This window comes from Lissotriton helveticus, chromosome 4_1, assembly GCF_964261635.1.
Source record: "Lissotriton helveticus chromosome 4_1, aLisHel1.1, whole genome shotgun sequence".
NCBI classification, from domain to species: Eukaryota; Metazoa; Chordata; class Amphibia; order Caudata; family Salamandridae; genus Lissotriton; species Lissotriton helveticus.
Window position 1 is genome coordinate 1515110939 of NC_136063.1, and position 13054 is coordinate 1515123992.

At 42.1% G+C, this 13054-nt stretch overlaps 1 protein-coding gene across 10 annotated transcripts in view; it reads left to right on the forward strand.

Annotated features, from left to right (window-relative positions):
- IKZF1 (IKAROS family zinc finger 1) overlaps positions 1-13054 on the forward strand; it is a 314542-nt gene that overhangs the window by 237623 nt on the left and 63865 nt on the right. The gene's annotated exons all lie outside the window — the stretch shown is intronic.

Sequence of the window (13054 nt, forward strand, 5' to 3'; positions counted from 1 at the left end):
GAATTCGCAAAACGGTATGTATGTACGAAATCGCTTTTTAATAGCGATTCCTTACCATTCCTAATTTGCGATTAGCAAATTGCTAATCGCAAATTACCCATTCATTTCTATGGGCCAGGAGGCCCATAGGAATGAAGGGGCAATTTGCGATTAGCAATTTGCTAATCACAAATTAGGAATTCTTTCAAGGGTGCAGGGGTGTCTCAAGAACACCCTGCTGCACCCCTGAAAAAGGCATTTGGGGGCATATGGCGCACATACATGCCCTAAGGGCATGTATGGGCGTCATATGGCACCTTTGGTTTTTTGGAAAAAAGCTTTTTGAAAAGAATTCGCAACTTACCACCAACTAGAAGTTGGTGGTAATTTGCGAATCCTTAATGGCATTTTTTGAATATTTTTTGTTTGATACATTGCATTTAAGGAATCGCAAAATTTGCGATTCCTTAAGTGCAATCGCAAAATAAGGAATAGCAAATTTTGCTATTCCCTATTTTGCATCAAACATGTTTGATACATACCATTTAGCTAATTAGCATTCGCAAAGGCCGAAATTCGCAGAATTTCGGCCTTTGCGAATGCTAATTAGCTTGATACATATGGCCCTTAGTATTGATATATTCCCACAGAAAAAATATGTTTATAGTTTTTCAATTGTTGCTAACAAAACATGGCCTACTTTCCATTTAATGACTTTTCTCTACATGCATGTGTATGCAAGTCTCCCAGCCTTGTGGGGAACACAGGAATTTACTTAATTATAAAAGAAAAAAGGGGATAACTCCACTAATTGGTCTGAAAGTAGCCATCTGGAATGGTATCCTTTCCCTCCTTTAATACTGGTGGATATCTTAGACAAGAAAGACTTGATGAAGCCTTAAGCAAAAGTCTTTGAGCTTTACTCATTTATTATTTATTTTCATTATTGGAAAAAAGCTAAATTGATTTAGAAAGAATAACTCAATTGCTTTCATCAGAATTTGTCAGTTATAAACTGGACATGTTTATACAATGTGCCAATTAATAAAGAGAATGCCAGCACAACCCAGAGAGCTTTCAATGAGTGAACTTGGGCTTACAGGCCAATTATGTAAATAGTGTAAAGGAAATACCCCTGTATGTGACACTATTTGAATTTGTTCTTTCTGCTTCTGGTATAGGCCCTCTAGGCATGATCTATGAAATAGTTGGAATTGGTCCAGCTCTTTTTCTGACATATTAATTAAGAACCAGGATACAAACATTGGCATTTGCTTACACATTGGTGAAATAGTATTGTATTGTGGTTTTTGTTACAAGTGATGTACTGTGAAATGTTTTTTGGATTTCAGGTTCCTGCTAAAGGGTTGACAGATTGTTCTCTAATGTGTGTTTGTCTACTGTGCATGATTTTGATGTATATAAATGACCTGCTATTTTTTTAATAAATATTACAAAAAGTAAATGGCAAACCACGTTAATTGATTTGCGTGCTCACAAAATTCAAAGTCTGTGTGAGTGTTAACCACTAGCATTGGCACTTTTCCTTGTACACAATGTGTAGGGCTTAGCCTTTCTTACAGATACAGGCTCTACCCCTTTCTTTCTTTGTTAAACACGTTTTGTGGCATTTAAGGTATAGCATTGCTTCATCAGGGCATTAATATAAAATACAGTCCACCTTAAAACAACACTTTAGATCGTTATAAGATAAAATAATGAAGTTTTCAATCCAACTGAAGTGTCAATAGAAGAAAATTGAAGTGAGAAAAGAAACTTGAATAGAAGTTATGTTATTTAAATCATTATCTGATAAGTGTATACAAAATCTACAAATTGCGCAATACATAGATGAAAAATCCATCGGCTTTAACTTGACACTTCTCTACTTAGTAGTGTGATCCTAACACAAAAATGAGTTGTCTGGAAAATTACTTATTCATAAATTAAAGATTTTCATGTTTTAGTAACTAAAATCTAAATTCTTGCTAACATATATCTGTTTCTGTAGAGATACTTATGAAAATTCCAAGGGTTACCTTTAAGATACAAATCCTTTTAGGACTTGATAGTTGTGCACATAATGCACACTTTTCCTAGTTGAAAGACAGAAAAAGACTTTATGAGAATGAATAACTTAGTAGGTCCAACATATTTTTTCGAAAAAGTATCAATAATTTTTTCAAAACGAATTTGCAAATCCTTAAAGGCTCATCTAATGTTAGTGGAGGCATGGAAGGAATTTATCACAATTATCTGTACACATAAATAGCCCCAAAGATAGAATTTAGATTTGGTTGATCATACCATGAGCAGCAGTGGATGATACTAATCTCAAGGTATAACTGAACACTTATAATGTGCTTATCAAAGCATGAAATACTTGAGTAATTTTATCTCATACCATGAGAAGCAATTAATGACAACTTTTTTAAGATAAGAAAGAACACTTGCAAGAAGCAAAATGAGTTAGACAAACAGATACAATTGTTACAAGTGAATATTCACAGAGAGAAAATAGATCAGTATCTAATACTTGAAGGAGAATGTTTTATCAATTAAACAAAACAAGCTTAGGATTCTGTCGAATTCTGTTGAATGTTACAGATTCAAACTCGCCCTTATGTACACTTTGCTATATGGCTAAGGCATTTTTTGAAACAAATCGTTGATGTTTTAGAATTAGGCTGCTACATAGAGAATTGTCAAATTGAAGGCAATTTAGTTTTCAGCTATGCCCAATCTGCAGATTTTGTTTACCCTTTTACTGTGATGACGATAAGTAACAGAAAATTTGTTGTTTCTTTCTCTCTTAAATTTCCCTTTAGTGCAACTTCCTTTTGTTTCAAACTTCATTACTTTTGTTTCAAAATGGTAAAACAATAAATTTTAAATGTTGACTGTGTTTTTATGTATATACTTGAAAGCTGGTTCCCTGATGAAGCTACACTTTAACTTCAATGTTGTGAAACATTTTCCTATGCTCCATACTAATTGGCACATTGTATAAGAGAGCAGCCCAGTTACTAAATAGCAAGTGCTTCCTAAATCTATTGAGTTATTCTTTCTAAAACAATGGAGAGTTTTTTTATATTAATGAACTGAAGGACAAATGTGTAAAGGTCAAATTTGTTTGATAACAATTCATTTAAGTATTATACAGGTTTTCCAGTATAAGAATTTGCATTATGCCCAACAGACGTCCAACAGTTTTTTACAACTCCTAACTGATTTTCTAGTCTTTACTAAATTTTTAAAATATATAGGGCAAAGGAAAGACAGCTAAGTGTTTGCACGTGACTCCTTTGTGTATTGAACCTAAATGATATAAACTTGATTTGCAATTTCTGCCTTGTGTAAACGATGTGAACTTTTGTAGTTGGACTTATCTTTCTCTTAGGAAATTAGGTTAGTTGTTTGTGTGTTGCGACAGACATTACCAGCTGTTAATTCCTTTGCATTTCATGTGGTCTTCAGCCAAATGAAAGTACCATTGCAAGTGGACGTGGCAGTGTTAGAAGGTGTTTCTGACCATCTGAGCCGCCCAGATTTTTTGCTTTTTTGAACACCTATTTGTTGAGCTTTTACTGTGGAAGAGCCTCATAAGTTGGGACTCACCCGCAGTGAACTCATGATGAATGGGACTGCATGTGTATTTTACCTGTGTCCCCCTGGCACGAGTAGACCACGGCGCTGCAGCCAGAGCAAGGGGCACCGGGCTGGTTACATGCAAACACATGTTTCCATGTGTGTGCACAAGTGTAAGGGCTGCGCAGGGGAAATTCCCGGTGTGCGCAGCCCAGGAGCAGCTCCAAATTGAATGGTGTGGCAGGACTTATGCAGATCTGGATGGTGACATGGAATAGGCTTTCTACAATGGGAAGAAGCATTTGAGGGAAAGTCAGTGTGCTTTACTGTTTTTATTCCATTATTCCCCTATGAGGATGGGGAGCACATTGGCTAGTTTTGCTTTCCTAGGGCCTACAAATTCCAGACACACACTAAAGTTCACTGTAACTTATGTGAGAAGAAGTATTCCGCAGAGTCCAAAGTCATAGTTGGACTGCTTTTGGGTAACCCAGAAATGTCATATTTCTCTGAGTCAGCTCATGACCAGGGCCTGGCTGGGGCTGACCCTACCAGGCTGAATTATTGACTTTCCTCCCCAAGCTGTAGCATCAGAGGCCCATCCCTGCATGACAAGCATTCCAAGGGCGAAGGCCTCCACTCCAAGAAGAGAAGATGGGTGGAGCTACAGGTTCATCCATCAGCAGCTGACACTAAGCTGCTCTGGAGAGAAGGCAGAAGGGGGAAGGGGCTCTCAGAGACCATGTGGCATGAGACCCCTGGACGACGCCATTTTGAACAAACCCAGAGGCCTGGACAGGAAGAAGGGAGCAGTGGCAGTGAGGTGATGTGTCGCTGTGTGATAGAGAAAACAGAGACAGCCTGCCAGCCCCCTCCACATTCTTTAAAAAGAGTCTGCACAGGAAGAGGAGGTCTCTCTGTGGTGTGGTCTGCTGAGAACAACTGGTGCTGGAGCCTGGCACCATGGGCAGCAAGAAGGAAGAACCTCCAGACTGGCCCAGGACCCTGACTTGCGCCAAAAGGGGAGATCAGGAGAAGTGACCAGAAGCCTGGGCCTCTGTGCAAGGAGAATTTGAATTTGAAGTTGAATTTGTAGTTATTTATAGAGCGCACATTCACTAAGCAGTTTCTTGGCGCTATAGGATTTCAAACTGAGGGAGACATTGAGGGCTATGGGCTGAAAGCTTGCTGAAATAGGAAGATCTTAAGAGCCTTGCGAAACTCCTCGTAGGAGGGGGAGGATCGGAGAGGGAGAGAGGGAGTTCCAGAAGGTGGGTGCAAGTACCAAAAATTTCTGGCCACCGGATCGTTTTTTCCGGTGAGAGAGGCCCAGGAGAAGAGCCAGGCAAGAGGTTGGCGCAGGGAGCCAGTGAAGACCGCTCTCGGCTGAACTCACCCTCCTGGAGTCCAAGAGGGTGAAGAAAAGTGCTCCCAGTAGCTGGGGAGCGCCACCAGGAGGAAGAAGAGGTGAACATGGTGCAGATCGGAACCCTGGGTGCTCAGATATGCCCCCAGAATGTAGGCGACCTTTGACCTCTACTGGGAACGACGACGAAGCGTGTGGGACTCCCCCGCCAGTCTTAGATGTGCCCTCGGGGTGGGTCAGGTCCCAGGGTCTGCTCCCACCAGAAGATAAGTTGGGGCACGCTGTTGCGCTCCCTGTGAAATTTAGCCATGAGGGTTGCCAGGAGCCCACCCTGGCCCCCGACGAGAACAGACATCGGGGAGCGCCATCGCTCCCCCGGGAAATGGTGAGCGGGGCCCGGGATCCCATCTCTGGGCCCCGAATTGCAGAAGATAAGGCAGGGAGCGCCGTCGCGCTCCCCGTGAACATGCCCCCATTGGGTGCCAGGAGCCCACCCTGGCGAAAGTGAAGCAAAGCCAAGGAGCGCCATTGCGCTCCCCACGAAGGTGTTCCTGTGGGGGGGCCCGGTACCCCATCCCCGGGCCCCAAAGTGAAGAGGATGATGGGGGAGTGCAGCCGCACTCCCCCGAAGCAGTGGGAGTACTGTCACACTCCCCGGAAGACCCGCCAGGCCGGAGGCTGACTCGCGCCTGCCCGCAGGAGCGGGCAGACCAGAAGTGACGTGCCAGCTCCCGCGGCAGCACGCAAGGGTGCCGGCCAGTCGGGAAGCCAGCGAGGGCAGTTGGGGGTGGGCTTCCCGAGCTGCCCTCCAACATATATAGGGTGCGGGGTGCCCGGGTGGGACCGGGGCTGCAGAGAGGAGGTGCGAGGGGTCTGGGTGGGACCGGGCACTGAAAACCAGCATGAGCAGCCGGTGGTGGGTTCCCCGAGCTGCATCACTCCCCTGGGGGTCTGGGTGGGACCGGACCCTCCCACGAAGGAAAGAGGCGGCCGGAGGCCGACAGCGCGCCTCTCCCTGCACAGCAGGGAGCCGCTGCTGTGATATTCACGGAGCCAAGGAGAAGCGCCCCATAATGCCTTGCATGCCCAGACCAGCCTGCAAGGGAAAACAGCTTTTCCTCGGTTCGCGGTGGCCCCAGGAGGATGGGGTCACCGCCAAAGTTGTGATAAGGTGCAGGGGGAGCGGCAGGAGCAACGCAGTCTCCCCCAGCACGACAGAAGAGAGTCCCTTCCTAAGTCTCATGGGGACTTCAAAGAAATAACCCCTCAAGGGCTCAGCCAGCAATTACTTTTCCCCTGGGGTGGAACTTTTGTTCTACAGCTGGGGGGTGCCTTAAGGATTGCCTCAATGTGTGAAAGGCTGTGCTGGGGATGTCTGGATAAGGGCATCCCCTGGAGGTGAAGAGGTGCAACTGCATGAGAAGTGCATTTACCAATGTTATTTCTTTTAGAGGGACTGTAAGTCACATGCGTAATGTGAAGTACCTGGGTAAGGTGGAGTCATAAGCCAAGTGGGGTTATGTTGCCAGACATTCCTGCTAGGGTGTCTGGCTGTAAATGCTTAAGCTGGTGATTTTACTTGTGATGCCTTTTAGAGGCTTTGATTGCCAAGCATCACAACTGTTATCAGCTATGAAAGTACCTCATTTAAAGTGATGCCCAAACATGTATTCTTGCTACTGCGTTAGGGGAGGAACAACCCAGACCGTTAGCCACAAGATGTAGAGGTGCATATTGTATTGTCAGTACGAGATGCTCAGTCAGGGTTATGTGTCCCCAGGGCAGGTGTACCTATTTTCAATGCTTGTTGAGATGATGGGGTGTGTCGCCGCTGGCATGGCACCAGTTGGCAAGGCCCTTGCTCCAGGTTGTGTTAACACACTGCATTAGGGGGCAAGATGATGTGCCTACCTGGGAGTGGTGGCACTAGACCCCACCCCCTGCGGGAGGGGTGGAGATGTTATGCAATGCCACAAAGTAATTCCAACTGCTTATGTATATTTGTAAATTGATGCATAGTATTAAGTGGTGTGTGTGTTTAATAAATGTACTCTTACTTTCATAAAGCAAAGTACAGAGTGGACAATCAATTATTGAGTGGTATTTATGAGCACCTGTAACGGCTATTACCAGCCCACACCACCTCCCTTGAGTAAGTCTTAGACTGGTCTGCAATGCTACCCTCTGAGAGTCCGGCTACACTAGGGTGTTTGGTTCCCAGTGAAGGACAAATGTGACATGTTATTTGTGTATGCCTCACAGACACTGCCTCATTTTCCAACAGGCAGCAAAACCGGTTCATGCTCCACTGTAGTCCACAACACGTATAACAGCAGTTCACAAATCCCCAGTCACAAAGCTCTGTCAGTTCACTGTTGGTTATCGCTGCAGTCATTCAAACATGCAGCACACTCACTGCTTCCAGGCATGTCCTACAGGACTCGGCATCCTTTTCCCGATTTCCCTTGGCTCCGGGCTTATTACTCAGACCGCCGCGTGAGCCCAGGGGCTCCAACCAGGAGAGATACCCCTCCGGTTCATGCCATCGCTCCATAAATCCGGACCAGCATTTAATTTCTAGAAGTTCCATTTGACTGCCCAGCCAGGGCGGAATTAAAACTGGCGGAGAGATTGTTCACCACCGTGCATGTTGCCTACAAGTCCTGAAGAAGTCTTGGGTTACTACCCAGACGAAACACGTGTTGGCTGGGCATTCGATCAGAATTAAACCCAGAGAACACATGATACTGTTGGAATGTTCTTTTTTATATGTGAATAACTTATATTGATTGTTTTCTCAAATGTTTTGAAGTCCTAATACACAGACACTGCTCTGCATTCACCATTGATGTGTGCACAGGCCATTTGTAATTTTGCTGACCTTGTGTCTGTGCTCCGGAGGTTCAGGGTTATCCCCCGCTTGTGGCACCGTCATTAACAGATTAGACACATCATACTTACGCACACACGAGCAGGCACCAACACATACCCCAAACACTTTAACCCTACAATGTGCAACAAAGAAATAACCTGTTTGAGGAATAAATTATTATTGACAACTCTACAAAAAAAAGAGAAAATTGAGATTTCAGGGTAAATCTACCTCTTCATAAACCAGGTCCACAATGATAGACTGGTTCCTGAATGGTGGTGAGCTTTAGGCACTCATTTGTTCCCAAAAGTAATCTCTTACAATAAATATGTGAATGACCATTATCTGGATCCCGATAATGGGGCAACATATACGAAGAAATTATACAGAGAGAAAATAGTAGTAATTTCTGTCATGCCAGAATAATGCATAACAATTTAATTAAAATATCCAGCAGGCAAAACTTTTTCACCAAAGCATGGATATATTTGTGTTTATATTTTTAAAAATCAAAATCCTAAAACAGCCAGTCTTTATCAAAAACAACAAACCTAGCAATAAAATTATTTTCAAAACATAGATCAGTTGGTGACTACAATTATAGTCATGTTTGTGCAACCACACATGCTTCTAAGATGCAGGCTTAGAAACAATTAAAAGCAAGTAGCTTTGCTGTTGCTGGCATACATAGATTTGGGGCCTGATTACGAGTTTGATTGTCCAGCCACCCGAAAACTGCTGTCCGCTAGAAGACTGCAGGGCTAGCTATCTTCCAAACACCATATTACAAATTGCTTTCGGGGCCCACGGTGTGGTTGCAGCGGTGGTCAATGGATTTCCATATCGATCGATGCCTGTGTGTAGATGTGTTGAATGTACACATATGCATGACACATGTGGAAAAATACCACCTACCCATTGCCGTAGTCTGGCCCATATGTGGCCAGTCCAGGCAATGGGTATATGGAACAAAATACTTACCTGTATTTCACCGCAAACGGTTTTGTAGTCTATGGAGTAAAGATGCTGCTGTATAGGAGGGACCTAGAGAAAGAAATCCACGTCAAACCCTGATGAATAGAACAGGAGAGGGGTTAATATGCACCCCAAATCCTTTGTTTCTGCTGATTCAAAGCCAGCGGTCTCACCGCCACGGTCAGCTCATCGGAAAGCCAATTTGAATACAGACGGCAGAGTAACTCCTCTGTACCTACCTATGCAGCTGCTTTTCCCCGGCCCCGGCTATCTCCAGTGTGCTAGCTGTGTCAGTGGTTCAGCTGCGGTATTTGCAATGGTAATCCGTCCATCTGGTAATATGGTGGTCAAATCGCCAAGCTCACAGCGGTTGTCCCGCAAATGTGGGTATGGCGGTTCATGGCCTGCCAAACTTGTAATAAGGCCCATAGTAATCATTATTGAATTGAACACACTAACAGAGAATCCAACAGCCACAATTCAAAAGTGTAAATAGTTTTTGCTTGATCAGTTGATTGAGATGTGCCTTCTTCAGGGCAAGTGAGTTGAAGATGTTCAGTAACTGATCATGTTATCAAATGTCCTGCTTTAAATAAGCATCGGGAGCTGGCAGGATTACCTGTGCATCACAAGCATTCCAAATACATCTATAATCACAGCATCTAGATAAAAATTTTCCATCCAGAAATAGGGTCTATTCAGATATGTGCTTGGAGAGTTTTGCCATGCCTGATTCTTGACCATGCTGAATCATAGTTCATAGTTAATATGGAGGAGAGGGAGTTCATCACTTCCATCCCTGAAAGCAGAGATGACAACCTATTCATAATATTAGAAATACGTGAAATTAAAATGACCTCCACAGTGAATCTCAAGATAGAGAACTACTTTTTCAGATAATAGGGCTTTCGTAACTGTTGCGTGCAAGGAGACAATCCTCAGAATTAGCTGAAGGTCCTCTGTAGAAACATACAAATACAAATGTTTACATGTAATGTGTTGATTCTACTTACTAAGAGGAATTTAGTGACCTTAATTCACAAGCAGATATTGTTATGTGGCATCATAGATGGGCTTGAATTAGAACTACAGTCACCCTACCTTATGATTTTTAAAACAGTTAACATGCTGGGACTAGCAGAAATCAATTTTAACACTGTGGACATCTGCTGCATAGAAGGTGCCTTGAAGTATCCTAGGAGGTGCAGAGCTACTGAGTTGTAAATGAGCAGAATGTTTTTGAATCTAATTTTAGAAAGCAGCATATATTATGCTCATGAATGAATACAAAAAGTAACAGACTCACCACTGGAGGATGCTGATGTCCTAATATCACACCACGTTGGTGTTAACACTGCTAAAGTACTTTAACTCCCTCCCATAAAAATAATGGAATTAGAGAATTAAATTAAAACCCTCATAGACAATAATGTTAAATTAAATTTATTTATTTAAAATAGATACAAATATAAATCAATATAATGTAATGTTAGAAAATATATACAAATAGCAGATATATGTTACTTAAGTATAACATATTTTACTATCCTGTTTTAATTTAACAATACTTTGTATTAAAATATAACTAAATTAATTTTACTTAATACTATACAGCAGTTTTAATAATATTTATTGTATTATTAAGTATTATTAACGTATTATAAAATTAATTTTTAGGTGGAAAAGATTTTTTAATTTAAACCTCAAAAAATATATATTTTTAAAGTAATCTTTTATGACTTTTTATTTAAATACAGCACCATCACAAACACTCTACAGGTTGTACATATGTTGCTTAGACAATTGTTGGTTCCTCTGAAGGTCCCCTCCCCATGCATCTGGGTGTTCAGGTCAGGCCGGTGCCCGATTCGATTCAGAAAAATATCTTAGTTTCATTTAATATACTTCTATTTATTAAAGTTTTAATTCAAAGTTAATAGTGCAAAGGCATAATGTTTTTTGTTCTACATTTGAAATAAATAAATACGACAAATGTATTTACATTAATATTTAACAAAAATATTTTTTATATATTTATTTTCAAATTAAATCAACTGTTTTATTTGTCCTTACATTTCCGCATGTGGACTCCCTATGGTAAAGTATATGGAACATTAAAATTGCATTTAATTTGAAAATAAAAATAACAAATATTTTTATATTTAATGTTAAGTGAATTCATTATATAATAATTTTACATGTGGAACAAAGTAAAAAAGAACATACAAAAGCAACTGATCATTATCACCAACGAACTCTCATATGTTGGTACTAAAATTTTAAAGACTTCAGACACTAAACAAATCATTTTAAATTCAGAAATGAACAGTGATTAAATGAATTACACACAGGTAAAACACACTGTGAGATAGATGCACTAATGAGGTTATTAGAAGTGGGAGTGTGAGGGTCTCAGCCCTTATTGCACCTATTTTATTTTACCAATTATAGTCTATATTCACGCCTGGTTAAATTTGGTATAAAAGATTCGGCTCATTCATTGGCTCTTCTTCTTTCTACCAGATTACTTTCAGGCTGTTACATTGCCTCCTTTTTCAGCCTTCATTCAAAGCAGTCTGACGTTGGGTTCCTCAGTGCTCATCACTCAACCCCAAACTGTTTAATCTGTATGCTTCTCCTCTAGCTGCCCTATGTTTTACCTTTTAATTTTTTTATTCTTCATGATTATCTAGATAATATACAACTTAATCTGCACTAAGACAGCAAACTCTGCATCCATCAATCTCAATTCAATGACTGCATGAGCATTTGGCATCTGGGTCACCACAAACACTGTATGACTCAATTCCTACAAGACTGAAGTGTTGGTATTTGAAAATACTACTGCCTGGACAATAGGCTGGTGGCCGGATGACCTACGCCTTTGTTCCACACCTTCTGAATCTACTCATAATCTTGGTATCACCTTTTCTCTTCACATCAACTATCTGACAATCACATATTTTTCTCTGATGAGGATTATCATAATGCTTCTACCTATTCTATAAATGCTGTCTTGTAAATCAGTTGTCCAGACTCTTTTCTTGTCGCAATACTCTACATCTTGGCCTTCCTGTGTTCCCTTTTGCAAGATTGCAACAAGTTCAGAATGCAGAGGAATGCCTTGATCTTGGCCTAAAGCAAAGGTTTAGTGTTTCAAATGATCTCAAAGCCCTTCCTTGGCTTCCCATTTCCAAGAGATGTGCTTTCAAGGATCTCTGCCACAAAGACCTCTTCTCTTTCTCACTCAGTTACACCGTCGAATTGAAATCCTTTTAACTGCATTCTACAACTTGACCTCCTTATCTGCTACATTGCTTGTTCCCCGGTCCACCGCGAAATATTCAGTTGGTGTGGAGGGAACCAAAGCACACAGGAAGTGATATTAGCATACTTCCGGTAAAACGCGGCGGAGGTCAGCAGTCTAGCTGCACACATTGCCCATAAAAAAAATGCCTGCCTCAACGCGCAGCAGAAGCGCGCAGCGGGGGCGCCGCTGGCACGCCAAAGGCAAGCCCTTCAAATAGAGGCAGCCCACCTGGTCAAATACAGACTTACTCAGAGGTAGAACTGCATACTCTCGCCTCAGGCAGCCACACCCTCAATGAAAGTGTTGCAGGTAAGCTGAGAGCAGAAATTCTGTGGAGATGTAACTATAAGAATACCCAAGGCCACCCCCCAAGATCAGCACTAAATCCTAAAAATTCACCCGGCCTGAAATTGGCAGTCCTAAACACTAGATCCTTACAGAAGCACCACCTGTAAGTCTTTGCACTTTTCCAGGATGGAAATATAGACATTTTAGCTCTCACTGAATTCTGGTTAGGCGACACCTCAGTCCCGGATATCATTGCTGCCCTTCCAGGGATCATCAATTCTTTCTGGCACAATAGACAAGGAAACGCCCAGGGAGGGGGAGTAGCCATTCTCTTTAATAAGCAGATAAAGGCCACTAAAATAGTGGCAGAGAGCTTTGACCAGGTAGACATACTAAACCTGCCTATTAATGTTGGTCACATACCGCCCCCCCATGGCTAACCCTTAACTTCAACAAATTATTTATGGAAATTATTACTGATCTTCGTTACAAACGTCTTCTTGTGACAGGTGATTTTAATTACAATTGGGATACTGCCCCGAAAGAGCCGCCCGCTAGCCAGTTTGAGACAGGAATGAACGCAATGGGGCTCCACTAACTAATGGATGCCCCCACCCACTTAAAAGGGCACACCCTAGATCTCATCTGGACCTCGCAACCATGGGCCAGTCTAACA